This window comes from Hypanus sabinus, unplaced genomic scaffold (genome assembly GCF_030144855.1).
Source record: "Hypanus sabinus isolate sHypSab1 unplaced genomic scaffold, sHypSab1.hap1 scaffold_199, whole genome shotgun sequence".
Classification (NCBI taxonomy): domain Eukaryota; kingdom Metazoa; phylum Chordata; class Chondrichthyes; order Myliobatiformes; family Dasyatidae; genus Hypanus; species Hypanus sabinus.
The window spans coordinates 151,049-171,972 of record NW_026780089.1 but is presented as its reverse complement, the minus strand read 5'-3'; positions in this window follow the sequence as shown (position 1 = coordinate 171,972).

Genomic DNA, 20,924 nt, shown 5'->3' with positions numbered 1-20,924 from the left:
AGTAGGTTTTCAAAGCATGCAGAGAGATTTAGGCCAGTTAGAAGAGTGGGCTGAAATATGGCAGATGGGATTTGATGCCGATAACTGCAAGGTGCTACATTTTGATAGGACTCATCAAATATATGGTAAATGGATGGGCGTTGAAGAATGCAGCAGAACAGAGTGATCTAAGAATAATGGTGCATTTCTCACTGAATGTGGAATCTCATGTGGATAGTGTGGTGAAGAAAGCTTTTGGTATGCTGGCCTTTATAAAGCAGAGCATTGAGTAAAGGAGTTGGGACATAATGTTATAATGGTACCAGGCTTTGATAAGGCCAAATTTGGAGCATTAAGTACAGTTTTAGTCATCGAAATATAGGAAAGATGTCAGCAAAATAGAGAGAGTACAGAGAAGATTTACTGGAATGTTACCTGAGTTTCAGCACCTAAGTTACAAGGAAAGGTCGAAGAAGTTAGGTCTTTATTCTTTTGTGCGTAGAACGTTGAGGAGGGACTTGATAGAGTTATTTAAAATTATGAGGGGGATAGATAGAGTTGACGGGGATAGGTTTTTCCCATTGAGAGTAGGGGTAATTCATACAACAGGACATGAGCTGAGAGTTAGAGGGCAAAAGTTTAGGGGTAACACGAGGGGCAACTTCTTTACTCAGTGCGGTAGGTGTGTGTAACGAGCTTCCAGCAGAAGTAGTAGAGGCAGGTTCGGTATTGTCATTTAAATTTAAATTGGATAGGTATATGGACAGGAAAGGAATGGAGGGTTATGGGCTGAGTACAGGTCGGTGGGACTGGGTGAGCGTAAACTTTCGGCACGGACTAGAAGGGCCGAGCTGACCTGTTTCCGTGCTGTAATTGTTATATGTTTATATGGAAATATAACACAATACTCTATATTCTTTTGATTGTTCGCAGCAAGTGCTTATGTATTGCATGGTCTGAACTGAATGGCGTAAAAGAAGACGCTTAAACTGTGACTAGATAGTCATTGCAGTGATAAATTAATGGGTCGTGGGTGATGGTATACAGTTCATCAGTTGGCACTGATTGGCAGATCAGCATCAATATTGAAGTATGCGGTAATTATTGTCCATGGGTGAGTAGTGTAAGGACATTCACAGTGTAACGGGGTTCTCGTGAGTGCTGATTCAGAATCAGATTCAGATTTCTGTTTCTTATCAACGGTATGTGACATTATTTTTTTAACTTAGCAGCAGCAGTTCCGTGCAATACATAATGTAACAAAGAAAAAAATATATAAATAAAATAATAAAAAAATAATTATAAAAAAGTTAATCAGTTACGTATATTGGGTATAATTAAAAAAACGTGCAAGAACAGAAATGCTGTATATTAAAAAGAAAAGTGAGGCAGCATCCAGAGATTAAATGCCTCTTTAGGAATCGGATGGCAGAGGGTAAGAAGCTGTTCCTGAATCGATGAGCGTGCGCCTTCATGCTTCTGTCCCTCCTACCTGACGGTAATATTGAGAAAAGGGCATGCCCTGTCTGCTTTTGGTCCTGAATAATGGACGCCGCCTTTCTGAGACGGACAAGGTAATGGAATTCCAAGCATCAGTGAAGGCGGTGATGCGGATTGATAATGTTGTGTTTAATACTTGACTTCACTGACGTGTTTAGTTACATTGCTCGGGAGAAGGTTCTTGGGAAGCCGAAAGTTCTGAAGCTAAATAGGTCACCTGGACCAGATGATGTCTGTCTGAGAGTTCTGAAAGAGGTGTCTGAAGAGATTGTGGAGATTTAGTAATGATTTTTCAAGAAGCAATGGATTCTGGAATGGTTCCGAAAGACTGAAAATTTGGAGATATCACTTCACTGTTCAAGGAAATAGAGAGGGAGAAGAACCAAAATTATAGACCAGTTAGGCTGACGGCCATGGTTGGGAAGATATTGGAGTCAGATGTTGAGGATGTGTTTTCAGTATCATTGGGTTCATGACAAAATTGGCCATGTTCAGCATGTTTTCCTGAAGGGAAATTCTTGTCTGACAAGTATGCTGAAATCCTTTGAATTGATTGAAGAAATAACAAGGGAGATAGAGAACGGAGATTCGGTTCATGATGCGCACCTGGCGTTTCAGAAGTTCACATGAGGCTACCTATCAATTTATAAGCGCAAAATATTACAGGAAAGATTCTTGAATGAATAAAGCAGTGGCTGATTGGCAGGAGGCAAAATTAGTAATAAAGTAATAAAATAGAGTAATAAAAGGAACCTTTTCCGGTTTGCTGTCGGTAACCAGTGGTGTTCCGCAGGGATCTGTGTGGGGACTGATGCTTTTTATGTTGTATTACAATGACTTGGATGACAGAATTGACGGCTTTATTGCAAAGTATGCGGATGATACCAAAGTAGTTGGAGGAACAGGGAGTTTTGAGGAAGTAGATAGACTACAAGAGGGCTTCGACAGATTACATGAAAGGGCAAAAAGGAGGCAGATGGAATACAGTGTACGGAAGTGTATAGCCATGCACTTTGGAAAAAAGAAATAAAAAGTAGAATATTTTCTAAATAGATATTGTAAAAAAAGCAACAACGATGCACAAAGGGAACGGGAGTCGTTGTGCAGGATTCTCTGATACGTAACTTGCAGGGTGAGTCGGCGTTGAGGGAGACCAAGGCGATTGTAGCATTCATTTCAACAGAACTAGAATATGAAAGTACGAACTTAATTTTAAGGCTTTATGAAGCACCGGTGAGGACTCACTTAGAGTATTGTAAGCAGTTTTGGGCTGCTTATATTAGAAAGGATCGGCTGACACAGCAGTGAATTTAAAGGTGGTTTACGACAATGATTCCAGGATTGAATGTCCCGTAATATAAAGAGATTTTGAGGGGAGTTATAACTGCAACCTTTCTGATGTCTCGATGGATTGGATGTGGAGAGGATGTGCCCTATGGTGGCAGAGACTAGCACCATAAGAGGCAGTTAATAGAGGGGCGTCCTTTTGAAATGAAGATGAGATTAGCCGGAGAGTGGTGAATCTGTGGAATTCGTTGTTACAGGCAGCTATAAAGGCAAAGTCCTTATGTTTATTTAAACAGAGGTTGATAGATTGTTGACATGAAGGGATATGAAGGGATACAGGGAGAAAGCAGGAGATTGGGGCCACGAGCAAAATTTGATCAGTTATGAGGAAATGGTGGAACAGACTCTAGGGGCCAAATAATCTAATTCTGCTCCTATATCTTATGGTCTTTTGTTTCATACTCATCTCTCGGTTGTATTGTATCTTGCCGACCTTTTTCATATTCCACCAGCTCTATTGCCCTCACTTATCCTGTCCATAGACAAAGGAGAGACAATGGATGTTGTTTGCGTGGATTTTCATATGGTCCGTAACAAGGGCTTGTACCTCAGGCCGCTTAGCAAGGTCACAGCTCGCGGTATTACACGAAAAGTACCAGTATCGATCGAAGATTAGTTTACTGGCAGGAGGCAAGGGGTCAGAACAATGTGAGCCTATTCTTTGCTGCCAGTAAATAGTGGTACACCGCTGTAGTAGGTATTGAAATCAACGATTTGCATGAAGGACTTGATAACTTGGTGACCGACTTTACCACTGATATGAAGGTATGTTAGAGCAAAACAGGTGTCGGCAGAAGGACCGGGACGGATTTGGAGAACGGGCGATGCAATGGCAGATGAAATGCAGGTTGAAGACCGAGTGGAGATTTGATAGATGAATAACAAATGACGAGGCGAAGAGAGAGTGTAAATGCAATCGGGCTTTCTCCACTGATGTTGAGCGAGAATACAACTGGAGATCATGGGCGAAGGGTGAAATGTGAAATGTTTAAGGGAAACATGAGAGTAAATTTCTTCACCCAGAGGGTGGCGAGAGTGTTGACAGTGCTGCCAACGCAAACGGTAATTGCGATTCCGATGTCAGCATTTAAGAGATGATTGGATAAGTACATGAATAAGTGGGATGTGGATGGCCATGGTCCGGGTGCACGTCGGTGGGAGCAGGCAGTGCAAATAATTCCTCACGGCCTGACGGACTGTACAGTGGTTCCCTATGGCTGTCTGACTGTATGTCTGGGTTAGAGTGTTAGTGTCTCACAACACCGGCCAATCTAGAAAGTCGTTGATACTGTTCAAAGCCTCCGTCCTTGCACACATTGAAGCATGGAGACTGAGTTAATGGATGGTTACAGCATGAGAAGACTGAAGCGCAGATGTGAGATGATAACAAGGGTGTCACACGACAGAAATATACGTTCACCCCTTCAGTAACGCGGTAAAGACAGTAATTCCGGGCTGGAGGTGGGCGTGACAGTGGTCCCGGAACATTGAACAGGTCTGTTGCTTCAGCGGTGGTTACGGAGATCATTAGCCCCGATAATATACAACAAAGGGGTCATTTAATCAGAATCCTATCCTTGGTCAGAGATTGAAAGTGAGAAATCTTGGTAGTCGTTGGAGGCTTGGAGTGGTGGAGACGTCATATTTTAATTGTGTTGAATATTAACTCGTGGACGATACGTTACTTTCTGCGTCTCTTTGTCTTGGAGTCAAATGGCTTCATTAAAAGTTGTATGACTGCAACTACAGATGTTTGTTAACTATTGAACAGGTAACAGGAAGCCATTTTCGGCAATACTTTGAAAATATGAATGCATTGCCAATTTGAAATATAGCACGAGGTTTGGACATAAGTGAGTTCAATTGAAAGAGAGAGAGAAAGATTACGACCATGAATGGCGTTATGTGAGATGTGTGTTTCTTTAGTTTGTGTTGGGGGGAATGACTGAATTGATCTTCATTTTCGCCATACATATGACAAAAAAGGCTGGTTCTTTTAAGGAGCAGCAAAAGCTGCTGCTCAATATTTTGAAATACTGGTTTTAAGTTGTCGGTTTCCATTGCAAAAGATTGTTTTGATGTCATTGTACCATCTGCCCTGTAATATGTAAATGGAAGGTCTGTTTAGATACCGTTGCGGTGCAGTCAATAGCTCAGAGATTTGCTTACATCCTTAGCCCTAATTCCACAAATTACTCAGCTGCTGCTCGGTGGTCAGATTAAGTCGGATATTTCCCTTTATAACTGCAGAGCCCAAATATAGTTAAAATATAATTTTAACCCTCCGTGCGGAACATGGATGCCCGCTGTCTTCCAAGCAGAATTCACTCTGTCTGCTACATCATCTGCCTTCTGTTAGTAAGCCGATTCTGAATCAACGCAGCCAGGTTTCCCTGGATCCCTTGCCTCCTCACTTTCTGAATTAGTCTATTATGGAGAACTGATCAAACGCCTGACCGAGATTAATGCCCCCACATCGACTGATCTTATTCTTCTGTTTGTTTTATTTTCCGAAGAGTTCAATCTGGTTCATAAAGGACAACATGCCACTCAAAAAGCAATGTTGACTCTCAATAGTCTGGCTACATTTCTCCAACTATTCAGAAATTCCCTCAACAATAATCTTCTCCAATAGATGATATCTCCACTACTGATATAAGTCTCACTGGTCTATAGTTCGAAGGAGTATCCCTATTCGTCAACAAAGGTAATAGGATAACATCTGCCACCCTCACCTCAATCTTCCCCTCCAAAAGCGCAGCAATATCTTCGCTCTCTTTCCAAAATTACCTGGACTATATCACTTCTGGCACCGGAGAATCATCTATCATAATGCTTTTCAGTTTCCAGCACATCCAATTTCTTAGCGTCGGCAAGTTCGAGCATATCTGCCTGATGAATATGAATGTGTTCATATTCATCAATGTATTCATAAAGGAGCTTCGCTGCCTTCTTGGACTCCAGACACATATTTTCCTCTTTTCCTTCTGACCTGCACAGACTCTCTCTAGTCATTCTCCTGTTCTTCACACTGCAACTCGCCAAGAACTTCTCAAGTCCCCTTCTATCTCCGCTCAGTCCATTTTAACATTCTCTCCAGTCTGCACTGTGATTCACCATAACCTTACCCGATCCCTTCTTCCAAAATTTTAAGTTTGTTTCTTTCTTCCTCTTGACTCGTTCAAATTTTCTTGTCACCCAGGGTTACGTTACGGTATCATCCTTTCCCTGCGTCACTGAGATAAGCCTATACTGAACCCCATGTCAATCTACACATATCTGTTGCGTATTTCCCTGATTACATCATTTCCCAATGTACGTTCCCAAGTTCCTGCCAGGTAGCGCCATAATTCGCAGACCCCAAACTCCATGCTCCCTGGTACTAACCCTGTGCAAAGTGAATATAGGGGAGTTCTGCCGTATTCCTCTGACATGCAGACCCGCGGAGAGATTTGTCACCTGACCCGTTTCCTTTTCTAATAATAGATCCGGTATTTACTGCTTGCTAGTCCGTCTTTCTTCTTATAGTGACATGAACCTTTCCTGGACACAACTGAGAAATTATGCCATACCTAAACCTTTAAACCTGGTGAGGTGCCAAAAAATATTCGGGAAGTTTCAATTACCCGTGCCAGTAACGTGGTCGATGTACATGTTCCGCTCCCGATCAGTTCCTCACTGTTCCCGTTGTGTGTGCGTGTTTTCTTTTGTTAATCTGGCGGGCGGCTATACAAAATACACCAGATGGACGTTCATGTTTCAGTATTAGTCTCACAGTGTATTAACAAACGAACGCTCCACGTTGTCCTCCCTTTCTGCAGCTGCAATACTATCCCTGGTTTCCCATCTCACTCCCTTTACACTCTGTTACCCAACCCTGTCCATTTTTCACCATCTAAAACCCCGAAAGTCCTGAAGCTATTCCTGCCCTTGTGACAGTCGAGTGTCTGTGAGAGTTTGGAACATACTTCAAACAATGTAACAATCACGCCAGCAGCAATGAACGTTTGTATTTGCTACCTACCTGCATTGAGTAAAGTGAGAAATCTTACGCCAATTCTGCAATTTCCGGATGGCCAGGCATACGATTGTTTGAACGAATGGCAAATTTGCCAAACCTATTAATTGTAAAAGGGCTTTATTTGAAAATTCCGCTGAATTGTCATTAGACACGGGCGTTATCTACACAGATGGCCATTCAATGTAAACACATACTTCATTCCATTCCTCAGCTCTTCTCTGAATTTCCTCTCTGTCAGTGTATAAATACAAGTGTTGGTGCACACACTGAGCATTTGCAACATGAACCCAAATTGTTGGAGGATGTATACCGGGGAACTCAAATATCTGTCCTCGTAATAATAGTTTTCCAATTGCCATTTCAGGGAATGGGCAACATTGGACATCCACAATAATATGAAATTAGCTGAGATAGAAAACAACAAAATCATCGATTTTCTGCGTTTTTCCACCTCGGCATCTTTCTGATTGTCGCTGCTGTGCCGAAGCCTTCTGCGGACTCTATTTGCCACAACGATATGCCTCACTGTTAACTCGTTAAACACCAGGATTAAGTTGATTGGTAGCAATGGTGTTAAAATATTGTCCAGTAATTGGTATTCTTTCCACACGGGTGAAGTAGTGTATTCATATGTGCCGGTGCACCGCCACGGCATGTTGTCAATGATGACGTCAGGTTCAACGGCAAAGTAAACCGGAGCACATCTCCCACAGCTCACTATAACCACGGTCACGATAACCACCGTTGCTGTTCTCTCGGTGCAGTATCGCTCCCGCAACTTTTGGCAACATATTGCGATGAAGCGATCGAAGGTAAAACTGACAGTGAACCAAACAGAACAGTCCGTCATTACAGTCCGAAATACAAGTGTCAGAGCGCATACAGGAGTGATGAGCAGGGATCTGGAATAAATGTAGATATTGTTCGTCAGTTCCACTAAAGCTGCAACTATAACCACCATCAGATCCGCTGTCGCCATTCCAACCAGGTAACGGGTGATGCATTTGGAGAGTCCACATTTTCCCAGAGAGAGGATCACAATCGCCGTTAAATTAACTGCAAGAAATTTGAAAACAAAATAGAAATATGGTCAGCTCCCTGAATGCCCCCATTCTACCGATGCTATGCAGGGTATGGTCTGTTTGGAAGTGGAAACCGGGAATCCAGTGTGTGCGGTCTCGGTCGCTGCACTCCGGCTGGAGGACAATGACGGATGTGAGTGTCAGTGGATTGGCGACCTTCCCACAGTTTAGAGCGAGGCATCCGAATTCCACGACTCACGGACCGGTGAGCAGTCGATCGCTGCTGTAAACAACACCATTTCCATTATTAGATGTGAAATAGCTGAAGGGATTGTTTGTAGCGGTGACAAAGTGGAGTCAAGGAGATATAAAGCACGAGTTCTCATTTACTGAGTTACAGAAGAACAGAGCAACGTGTCGGAAATAGTCTGGACCGTCATTTAAATAAGCTGCCACGGTGTTATAAGGTCGAAGTGTCTGCACTGATAGAGACTCAGGCCTAGAAAAGCAGAAACCAGCATCACTTCTGAAAGCCTAGCGAGGTAAAATTATGAAGCAACGACAATATCGACACTAGCTTAATTAACAAAAGAAGAAAACACTGCGATCAAAGTATGGAAAATGAAAATAAAACAATTTGATGCTTGAATCCTCCATTCCGGAAACACGTTTCAGCCGACGGTAGCATCTGTGCTTAGTAACAGTGCGGATACCGCAGCAGAGTAACGACGGCACCATAAATAAAGTAACCAGCTCCAGCATCTTACCGGGGACACCAACCGCTACAAGTGTGGGATAGTAAATGGCCGCGATGAAGTAAATCGCCGGATATCCCATTTTCCGTCAGAAGCAGCGTTCAGTTGTACGGAACGTTTCAGCTGCTCTGATGAACTGGTGATCGGTTTAGCAGACTTCTATTGAGGAGAGAGCAATTCCACTGAGGCAATTAGCGTGGTTGTCACGTCAGGGACATTAGTGACAATCAAATGCACGAACACTTATCTTAAGCTATTTATACTCACTTTGACCGGGCTGGTGAATTTGACTCCTCAAGGGAGTCTTAATTTAAAGCAACATAAGATGAGCTTTTTTCCCCCCTGTTATTTTCCATGGTACCTGGCTTCAGCTATTTGAGTAGCATATTTTATACCACTGTTGCTTTGAAACAGACATTCATCTTGAAGTCAATTCATTTTGTAATATTTGCCCGTGCACGTTCGCTTCTGAAATTGAGGGAAGGAGTTTGTTCTGGCAGGTGAAATGGAGAATACTTCTTTATTAAAGGGGAACTTTCGTTCATCTATTCGTTCGTTCGTTCCATTCATTCCCGGCGGTGTGAGTGATGGAAATCACAGTGACAGCTGACATGTGTTACAAAAAATGCAATGCACATATTCCTACAAACACTTTGAAAAATCCACATCGATATTCCAGAGACCTTTGATCAAAAAGGGAGCATGTCTTCAGGAAATTAGCGAGGGCTGTCGACAGTTTGAAAAGCAGGTTTTCCAGTGAACACATTCAAATTCACCCTTCCAAAGTGAATCTCTCCGTAATGTTCCGGTGTTATGCTCCGGTCCAGAGCCCGCTTTCCGGGTCTTGATCCGGACAGCGGACTCCGGGTCTTGTAGCAGTCCCTCCTTTCACCCTTTGAGCCAATAAGTCACACCTGTGGATCATTGTGGCTTGTTTGGACTCAAGGAGGCGCACCTGATGGAAGGTGTATATAAGGAGCTCTTGGATTGAACCTAGTTGGGGGTCGTCCTGTCTCTCTCGTAAGTGCTGGTCCCGCTGTTCTGTCCGGTTCGCCTGTCTCGCGCCGTCGCGCTGTTTGCCTATCCATTTCTCCCCGTTCATCATGGTGGCCCTGCTTGCGTTGTTCGCCCGGTTTCGTTCTGTGCGTCCTGTTCGCCCCGGCTTGGAGTACCCACCGCTGATCAACCAGTTCTGTGATTCAGTCTCGTAGTCACCCTGGAGCTAGTCCCCTTCCTACCCCTCGCCTCCGTCGGGTAAGCCAGGCCAGATTGCCGTTGCCTGGCGGAAGACTTTGTCTCTTTCCTACACCTCGCTTCCAACGGGTGGTACGCCGCAACTGCCCAAGTGTCCCGCGCCTTGCCCAAGCCTTTGTGTTTATGCCTGGGAGGCGGCCCTGTCAATCAGTTATGCGGCCCGCCCAGGGGGCTCACTCCCCTGCATTCCTTGTCCCAAAGTCCCATCCTCTAGCCTAGCCAAGACCCCGCCCCGGCCCGGACCCCCCGAGACCCCGCCCCGGCCCGGGCCCCCCGAGACCCCGCCCCGGCCCGGGCCCCCCGAGACCCCGCCCCGGCCCGGGCCCCCCGAGACCCCGCCCCGGCCCGGGCCCCCCGAGACCCCGCCCCGGCCCGGGCCCCCCGAGACCCCGCCCCGGCCCGGGCCCCCCGAGACCCCGCCCCGGCCCGGGCCCCCCGAGACCCCGCCCCGGCCCGGGCCCCCCGAGACCCCGCCCCGGCCCGGGCCCCCCGAGACCCCGCCCCGGCCCGGGCCCCCCGAGACCCCGCCCCGGCCCGGGCCCCCCGAGACCCCGCCCCGGCCCGGGCCCCCCGAGACCCCGCCCCGGCCCGGGCCCCCCGAGACCCCGCCCCGGCCCGGGCCCCCCGAGACCCCGCCCCGGCCCGGGCCCCCCGAGACCCCGCCCCGGCCCGGGCCCCCCGAGACCCCGCCCCGGCCCGGGCCCCCCGAGACCCCGCCCCGGCCCGGGCCCCCCGAGACCCCGCCCCGGCCCGGGCCCCCCGAGACCCCGCCCCGGCCCGGGCCCCCCGAGACCCCGCCCCGGCCCGGGCCCCCCGAGACCCCGCCCCGGCCCGGACCAATTTTCTTTTTCAAGTCAGCATATTTCTATTGTTTTTCACGTACTGACTTCTGTATATCATGTGCATTTGGAATGGCACACTCATACCTGCGGATTTATCTCTTATTTGTGATTGGTTGACTTTTAAGTAAATTGTTTTTGCTGCTTTATTCTCTGATATTATATCTGTATGTGAATTATGTATTGCTCTATCTCTGGGTCTTAATACAATTGTCGGACTCAAACTCTAAAACTCCCTTAGGATTCTATTTGTAGTAATGGATCGTCCCTTTCATGAGTTTGCAATTTAAAGCATGATTTTGCTGAATGATGTTTGCCAACAGATTGTGCTTGTGTAAGGAATCACCTTCAGTTAAACAGTTTCAGGATATGATATACAGAAATCAGTACGTGAAAAACAATAGAAATATGCTGACTTGAAAAAGAAAATTGAAAGACTGTTATATGAACAGGGTATAAAATGTCCCAATTTTAATATCCACTGGTGGTTTCATCCCAAAGCCACTGCACAACAATAATTTTACCTACACAGGTATATTTTTGTGAATCTCCAGAAAGCTACCGTAATAATCATTACTAGAATAGTAGGAAAGTTCCCAGCAATTGAAAAATGACTTTTGCCAGTCTTAGCTGTGAGAAAAAAAGAAAAATTATTAACATACATGTGTTTGTACTGGAGTGAATGCAGAGGATATTCAACATGTATTTTACTCAGATGGAAATTTGGAAAACTGCCGAACTCGACAGTTACAATTCGGATCTGTGTCCTGGTGAATGTTGTCTGCTCATCGCGTGTTGACGGATCCGATGTTGGGTGCAAACAGCTAAATCACATTGCGGTGCTGCCCACTCACTGCGAGCTCGGACCAGTCCCGATCTGACCGCCGGGGTGCCTACTGTGAATTCCGTCCGCTCTCCTTGTGACGGCCATATTTCCAGCAGCTGCTCGGTCTGCGAGAAGCACCGGCTTTGTCCGTCACTTGAGCGCTGACTATTTACACCATAGGGCGGGATTTATTATTGAACGTGGTTCGGCGATGACGACAGCGGGGCTATGGTCAAAAATAAAAATAAGATGCAGGATGAATTTAATCACTGGTCGGAGGTGAAGGTCGCAGGGTGCGGGCGCCGAGGTGTCTGTTCTGATGATGTGTCTCCGTCGGGCTACAAACCAGTTTTATTCTCCCCGCTGCCACGTTCTCCAATGACGCCGGTTTTGCACTGTCAAGGTGGGAAAAAGCACCCTACCGCCACTGAGAAGAACTTAGACATTTTATTTATTAATTAGTTGAATAATTGACATGACCGGATATCTTGCTGCGCTGTCGAACTGCTGTCTGAATTTGGACTGAGTTACTCTGTAAATAAACGTGTCTGAGCCGCTACTTAACACCATCAGCATGTATCGGGAGTGTTCAAACATTTTCAAACACTTGGAGGGATTCCGAGCAGAAACGGTCGCGGGGGAGGCAATGACGGAAAAATGAGAGCACAGTGGACAGCGGAGTGGAGACTCACGGGGAAGAGAGAGATGGGTAGAGAAACTGAGATAAAAACGAGACGGAGAGACGGAGGATCGGCGAGGGAAAGGAACGCGAACGAACTAGAGACGTGAGGCAAAAGAAATTTCAAGGGAACAGACATTTTGGTTAGAAAGACTATGGCGGAGGAAGGTTGGTTGGAGAGAGACTGAGAGTGTGTGAGAGAGGAATGACCGACTGGGAGAAAAGAGAGACTAGTGGAAGAGGGTCTTGCAGAGATGGGGAGAGACATGGAGAGAGAAAAAGAGAAGAGCAGGAAGAAAGAGAGAGACTGGGAGAAAGACGGGAGACAGGGAGAGGTTGAGAAGGAGCGACTGACAAGTACGGGAGACAAGAGAAGGATACGCATAGAAGGAGAGTGACGAGGAGAGAGAAACAGGGCGAGGGAGAGTTGAAGGAGATAGAGCGAATGGGCTGAGAGACGGGGGACAGAAACGTTGGGGAGAGAGGGGAGAAAGAGACCTGGGAGAGAAACTTATGGCAGAGAGGTTGAGCGGGACAGTCTGGGGGAGTGGGAGAGAGAGTGGGAGAGAGAGTGACTGTACAGAGAGAAACTGTGGAACTTGAGAGAGGATAAGTGAGAAAGAGAAAAGCAGGAAGATAATCCGGAGGTGAGAGACACGGTGTGGGTGTAAGTAGAATGGGAGACTGGGTGAGAGAGTCCCGGGTTGGGTAGAGATAGCGGGATTGGAAAGCGACAGTGATGGGAGAGGCAGACTGTGGGAGACGGGAGTGATAATGGGGGATAGAATGAGACTGGAGAATGTGCAGAGAGAAGGGGTCCAGTCTCGGGAGATATGGACGGGGAAGTGAGACGTAGGAGAGAAGACAGTTGAGAGGGAGACGGACACGATGGCCTATGGGAGCAAAAAGCGGTGGCGGGGGGGTGGAAGAAACTGGGTGAGAGCCGGAGGAGAAAGTGGAGAAAGAAACAGGGAGAGAAAGCGCACAGAGAGTGGGGAGACAGAGACGGAGAGAACCTGGGTAAGAGAAAGACTTGGTGGAGATGGACTGGACACAGAGAGAGAGTGTGTCGAGTGACTGATGGAGAGAGATTAAGGGGAGAGAGAGCACCGGTAGATAGAGACTGGGAACAGCGTGACTCGATAAGGGAGAGACTGGCGAGGGCGACTGGGGGAGAAACACAGGGGAGAAAAGGGCGGAAGAGACCAGGGATAGAGACTTCTGGCCAAGAGATTCAGCGGGACAGTCTGGGAGAAATAGACTGGGCAAGATAGACTGTTTGGAGGGATATCGGAGAGAGAGCCTGGGAGATAGACTGGAAGAAGAGAGGCTAGGGAGAGACCACCTCACTCTTCCTACCCACGTCGTTGGTCCCGACTGGAACTACGACATCCGACAGCTCACACCCCTACCCCCCTTGAGCATATTGGGAACTCGATCGGAGTGTGTGTTGCTTGATCGGGCATATGATTGATTGAATTTATGACATATTGGTCAAACCTATTCATTCAAAACCGGTTTATTTGAAAACTCCGCTGAATTGTCATTAGACCCGGGCGTTATCTACACAGATGGCCATTTAATGTAAACACATACTTCATTCCATTCCTCAGCTCTTCTCTGAATTTCCTCTGTGTCAGTGTATAGATACAAGTATTGGTGCACACGCTGAGAATTTGCAACATAAACCCAAATTGCTGTAGGATGTACACCGGGGAAGTCAAATATCTGTCCTCGTAAAAATAGTTTTGCACTTGCCATTTCAGGGTATATGCTATATAGGGCATCCAAAATAATATAAAATTAGCTGATATAGAGAACAGCAAAATCATCGATTTTCTGCGTTTTTCCACCTCGGCATCTTTCTGATTGTCGCTGCTGTGCCGAAGCTTTCTGCGGACTCTATTTGCCACAACGACATGCCTTACGGTTAACCCGTTAAACACCAGGATTAAGCTGATTGGTAGCAATGGTGTTAAAATACTCTGCAGCAATGTGTATGCTCTCCACTCGGGTAAAGTAACGTATTCATTTGTGAGGGCGCAACGCCACGGCGTGTTATTAATGATAACGTAAGGTTCAATGGCAAAGTAAAACGGGACAGATTTCACGCAGCTCACTATAACCACAGTCACGATAACCACCGTTGCTGTTCTCTCGGTGCAGTATCGCTCCCGCAGCTTTGGGCAGCATATTGCGATGAAACGATCGAAGGTAAAACTGACAGTGAACCATACAGAACAGTCCCTCGTTACGACCCGAAGAACAAGTGTCAGAGCGCATACAGGAGTGATGAGCAGGGATCTGGAATAAATGTAGATATTGTTGGTCTGTTCCACTAAAGCAGCAACGATAACCACCATCAGATCCGCTGTTGCCATTCCAACCAGGTAACGGGTGATGCATTTGGAGAGTCCGCATTTTCCCCGAGGAAGGATCACAATCGCCATTAAGTTAACTGCAAGAAATTGAGAAAGAATAGAAATGTAATCAGAATAAATGTAGACATTGTTTATCTGTTCCACGGTTGCCATTCCAAACACGTAACTACAAGAAATTTGGAAACAAAATAGAGATACGGTCAGCTTCCTGAAAGCACCCAATCTACCGATGCTATGCAGGGTATGGCCTGTTTGGAAGTGGAAAGCGGGAATCCAGTGTGTGCGGTCTCGGTCGCTGCACTCCGGCTGGAGGACAATGACGGATATGAGTGTCAGTGGATTGGCGACCTTCCCACAGTTTAGAGCGAGAGATCCGAGTTCCACGTCTCACGGACCGGTGAGCAGTCGATCGCTCCTGTAAACAACACCATTTCCATTATTAGAGGTGAAAAAGCTGAAGGGATTGTTTGTAGCGGCGAGGAAGTGGAGTCAATGAGATATAAAGCACGAGTTCTCATTTACTGAGTTACAGAAGAACAGACCTACGTGTCGAAAATGACTGGACCGTCATTTATATAAGCTGCCACGTTGTTATAAGGTCGAAGTGTCGGCACTGATAGAGACTCGGACCTCGAGAAGCAGAGACCAGCATCACTTCAGAAAGCCTAGCGAGATGAAATTATGAAACAGCGACAACATCGACACCAACTTAATTGACAAAAGAAGAAAACACTGCAATCGAAATATGAAAAATGAAAATAAAACAATCAGATGCCTGAATCCTCCATTCCGGAAACTCGTTTCAGCCGACGGTATCATCTGTGCTTAGTAACAGTGTGGATACAGCAGCAGAGTAACGACGGCACCAGACATAAAGTAACCAGCTCCGGCATCTTACCGGGGACACCAACCGCTACAAGTGTGGGGTAGAAAATGGCCGCGATGTAGTAAATCGCCGGATATCCCATATTCCGTCAGAAGCAGCGTTCAGTTGTACGGAGCGTTTCAGCTGCTCATATGAACTGGTGATCGGTTTAGCTGACTTTTATTGAGCAGCGAGCAGTTCCACTGAAGCAATTAGCGTGGTTGCCACGTCAGGGACATTAGTTACAACCAACTGCACAAACAATTATGTTAAACTATTTTTACTCACTCTGTCCCCGTGTTATGTGTTTGACTCATCAAGGAATATTGCAATCTATTAAATTTAAAACAAAATATGATCTGGATTTTGCATGTTATTTTCCATGATACCAAGCTTCAACTATTTAAATAAGATATTTTTTTCTATATCGGTGTTACTTTTAAAGTCGGTATTCATCTTGAAATCGTCTTATTTTGTCATATTTGACGGAGCACATTCGCTTCTGAAATTGAGGGAGGGAATTTGTTCTGGCGGGGGAATGGAGAACACTTCTTTATTAAAGGGGAATTTTCGTTCATTCTTTTCTTTCGGTCATTCCAGTCATTCCGGGCCGTGTGAGTGATGGAAATCACAGTGACAGCTGACACGTGTTACAATAAAATACACTGCACATATTCCTCTAAACACTGTGAAAGATCCACATCGATATTCCAGAGACCTGTGACCAAAAAGGGATCGTGTCCTCGGGACATTAGCGAGGGCTGTGTATAGATTAATGAACAATGTTTTCCAGTGCACACATCGTCCGTTTGGCAGGAACCTGACCTCTTCCAGTGAATGACTTGACCTCCTCATACTCGTGACGTGCGATGCACACTATTCAACTTTAAAGATATTCTCAAATCTGCCACAATTCTACCAATATTTCGCCATCCATTCTCTGTTTAAACAAAAGTAACAAGTAAAATCTGTGAACAACTTGCAGGTTTCCAGGCAGTTCTGTTATTTGCCACAAAATTACATTCGTTTTCTCCGGATTTACTGTCAGGTCTATTGCCTTTTGAGTGTCAGCATGTGCAGAACAGCGGATGTGTTCGAGCTCATCTTCCGATCACAATTCTTCCTGCTCCTGCAGTGCACCGCTCCGTGCCGATTGTGATAATTATAGCGGTGAGCGGGCCTCGGCTTATTGGAGAAAGTCTCCCCACTCTGTTTCCATTGTGGAACTCGTACTAATGTGCAGCCCTCGTTTGACTCGAGCAAGTATCACCTCTGCCTTCAAATTCATCCTTCCAAAGTGAATCACTCCGTAACGTTCCGGGTTGCACTCCATCTGTAACTTCTCAGCACTGTCCTGCGTCCTGTCACTGCCCTGTTGTAACCTGTGACAATCTTCTATACTACCCATAATTCAACCAACTTCCATCATTGAAAATACAATTACCCACCTTTCCACTTCCTTCTTCATATCACTTATAAAGCAGATAAATCTGAGTGTCTCAGAACAAATCCCTGCAGGACACCACTGGTACCTGTATCCATGGAGAAAACGCTCCACCCACAACTACCCTCTGCCTTCTTGGGCGTCAGTCCTGAATCCTCAAGCCAGGGCACAAAGCTTTCTGAAAGGTCCTGCCATGGTTAACCGTCAGGATAACATTCACATCCTCACAAATTGAACCAGGCTCGTGAGACATGATCTGCCCCTCACAAAGCCATACTCAGTCTCGCAAGTTAGGCAATGCTTCTCCAAACTCCTCGTAAATCTTGTTTCTAAGAATGTTCTCCAATAATTTGCCCTTCACTGAAGTAGGACTCACCGCTTCCCGCAGTCACCCAAGGTTTCTCCCGACCACACAAGAGGACTTATCTATACTAATCTATTTTTTTACAGGTTCCAGTACATCCTCGCTTTTAACCTTGATACTGCATGTTGTCGCTCATCGGTTCGTTTAACCCTCTCTCCACAATTATCCCTCTGAATTGTGAATACTGAAATAAAGTCTTCATCCGGAACCCGACCTTATTCCCCCGACTTCAGAGGCTTGTTTCACTTTCTATCCCCGTTCCGTCCTACTCAATCCAGTCATGCTTTTTCTTCACATATTTCTATAATGGCTTGGAGGTTTCCATAAAGCTACTGCAATCATTCTGTAGACGTCTCTATTTATCCCAATTCCATTCCTCAATTTGTCCCCGGATACTTTGAAAATCTACAGTCATGTCTGACCCTTGCTTTCTAATCCTGTCATCTTCCTAAAGCTTCTTTCTTACTCTTGACCAGATGTTTCACATCACTTGTCAACAATGGTTTCTTCACCCTACCGTCCTTTCCCTGTCTGAATTGGCCAAAACTATCCAGAACCCTGTGTAAGTGCAGCCTAAAATACCTTCACATTACCATTGTGTATTGCTCAGGACCTATCCGTTCCTGATTTATGCTTTGATGTTCCTGCCTAATATTATCATAATTCCACTATACAGTTAATTACTTTGCCGACTAACAGAAGGATGTGGGACGAGAGCGGGTAGAGTGATGAATTTGGACCCTGACCCGGGGCTGTGAGCAGAGCGTGGGACAATGGGATGGGTATGGGGAATGACACGATATCGTGGGGATACGGCGAGGCATTGAGGATAGAATCATGGAACCATAGAACATTACAGCACAGAAACAGGCCTTTTGGCCATTCTTAGCTGTGCCGAAACATTTTTCTGCCTATTCCCACTGATCTGCACCTGGGCCATATCGCTCCATACACCTCTCATCCATGTAACTGTCCACGTTTTTCTTACATGTCAAAACTGAGCCCGCATTCGCCACTTCATCTGCAAGATCATTCCACACACCCACCGTTCTCTACGTGAAGAAGTCCCCCCCCATGTTCCCTTTAAACTTTTCCCCCTTCACTCTAAACACGAGACCTCTTTTTTTTCCCTGGCCTCAGTGGAAAACGCCTGCTTGCATTCATTCTGTCCACACCCATCATGATTTTATACACCTCTATCAAATTACCCCTCATTCTCCTAAGCTCCATGGAATAAAGTCCTAACCTATTCAACCTTTCTCTGTAACTCAGTTTCTCAAGTCCTGGCAACATCCTTGTAAATCTTCTCTGCGCTTTTTCAATCTTATTAATAGCCTTCCTGTAATTAGGTGTCCAAAACTGCATACAACACTCCAAATTCGGTCTTACCAATGTCTTATACAACCTCAACATTACATTCCAACTCTTATATTCAATACCTTGATTCATAAAGGCCAATGTACCAAAAGATCTATTTACAACCCTATCCACTGGTGACGCCACTTTTAGGGAATTATGGGTATGTACTCCCAGATCCCTCTGTTCTACTGCACTCCTCAGTGTCCTACTATTTACCTCATATGTTCTACCTTGGTTTGACCTTCCGAAGTGCAATACCTCACACTTATCCGCATTAAACCTCATCTGCCATTTTTCAGCCCAATCCTCCAATTGTTCCAAATCCCTCTGCAAGCTTTAAAAACATTCCTCACTGTCCACTACACCTCCAATCTTTGTATCATCAGGAAATTTACTGATCCAATTTGAAATATTGTCATCTAGATTATTGATATCGATGACAAATAATGACGGACCCAGCTCTGACCCCTAGGGCATTATCCATTTTGATTTCTCTTAGTGGAAAATCAGCAAATGTGGAGATTGAGGTTGGTAGGTTTCTGGTGGAACCATCCCCTGAATCATTAGATGATGCTAAGAGGGATGTGCTGTTGGGAATTGCTAATAAGTTAAAACTTAAGGTGACCACCAGAATGAGGAAGTCGATAATAGAGAAGGGATCGTTTATATATATATTTAGAGGGAACATTTGAAGAGGATGTGTGAGAAAAATTGTTGAACGTAATCCCACTGACGCTGATCTTCAGCTTCGGTTAGAAAAAAATAAAGAGGGAGAATAAGAAAGTGGCTGAGACCCTCTCAGGATCTGCTAAGTCAGCAGACGAGCTTGCATTAAAGTATGAGGTTAAGCTTTTCCTGACAGAGAGCTTCCAAATGATTATCTGGGATAATCATGCTGAACTGGAGTTTGAAATTGGGACTAGTAATGAAAGCGAGAAAGTGGCAGCTGGCCCGATTGCCTGTGTTCAGGTTGTTGAAGCACCCGTGAATACATAGGGTATTGGATCTTGTGCTCAAACTCAGTAAAGGTCTGAGGTGTCTGACTCGGTTGAAAACGAATGCAGCCCTTTTGTGTCAGATGGACTTGGTTCAGTGAATAAAGGGTTAACCTGGTACCAATGGAAATTGAGGATTCTCAGTCATTTGAGTTAGACAGCGTTCTAAAAGTTGGCGAGGAGGATGTTGTTGAAGATATTGAGAAGGGTGCTGTCTCTGGACTCTTGTTTAAAACACCTGTGAAATCTAGATTAGTTTTAAGACCTTTGACCTTGCTGACAGAAACAGCTCTCTCAGATGCTGAGACCGTACACGTTGAATTGTTTAACTATATTTTGGAACTTAAAGATAAACAATTTGCTGATGTTGTTCAAGATGTGAATTGGAAGGACAGGTTTCGGAGATTTCTCAAAACAAACGGAAGTGTTTTGACCAAGAGAGGCCTTCTGCAGGTGTTCTTATGGAAACATATAGAACTGAAGATCTTGGAGATAGAACTAATGACTTGTTTGGAAAAAAGTTCTTCTTTGGAAGTTCAGCGAATGGGCTTAGTTGCGAAAACATGAGAGAGGATTTAGCTCCTATGCAGAATAAAGTTCAGGCCGTCCTTGAAAGTCTTGTAGGAGCTGATCACGTGATGCTTAATTATTCTGCGTAGAAGTGGAAATGAGAAAATGGGTGATCAAACACCATTTTGAAGAGAACAGGATTTGGTTTTACAGGAATTTGGTTTTCTCGCAAAGTATGTGAAAGGTAAAGGCAATAACATGGTGGATTGATTGTATGTTAAGTTTAAGAACGATATAGAAATTAGTATTTTTATACGCTTCTGTAGTCTGCTACATGTTTATCAGATATGTATTGCTTTATATTCTGTAATCTAGAGTTAGACAAAAAATTTGCTCCTTGACCAAACTTTTTTACCAACAGGAGGGAGGTGCGAAGAGATCCTCAGCATTACTCAGTATGGAATGTGCCTTTAAAGCGAGAGAGTGAGCGAACACTGATTCAGAGAGAGAGAGAGAGAGAGAGAGAGAGAGAGAGAGAGAGAGAGAGAGAGAGAGAGAGAGCACCGAACAGCTCGTGAGTCTCCATGGTTACGGAAGAGCGGAGCAAAATAATGGGCAACTAGCTTTCAGCACGTTTGGGATATATATAAGGTCAGCTGGCATTTCAGACAGACACACAGACACACAGACACGGACAGAAATACAGAAGAATAGACACTGGATGAGCTTACAATGCCCACTAAAGGGTGGGGTTTGCTCGCAGTGTGGAAAAGGGGGCACCGGT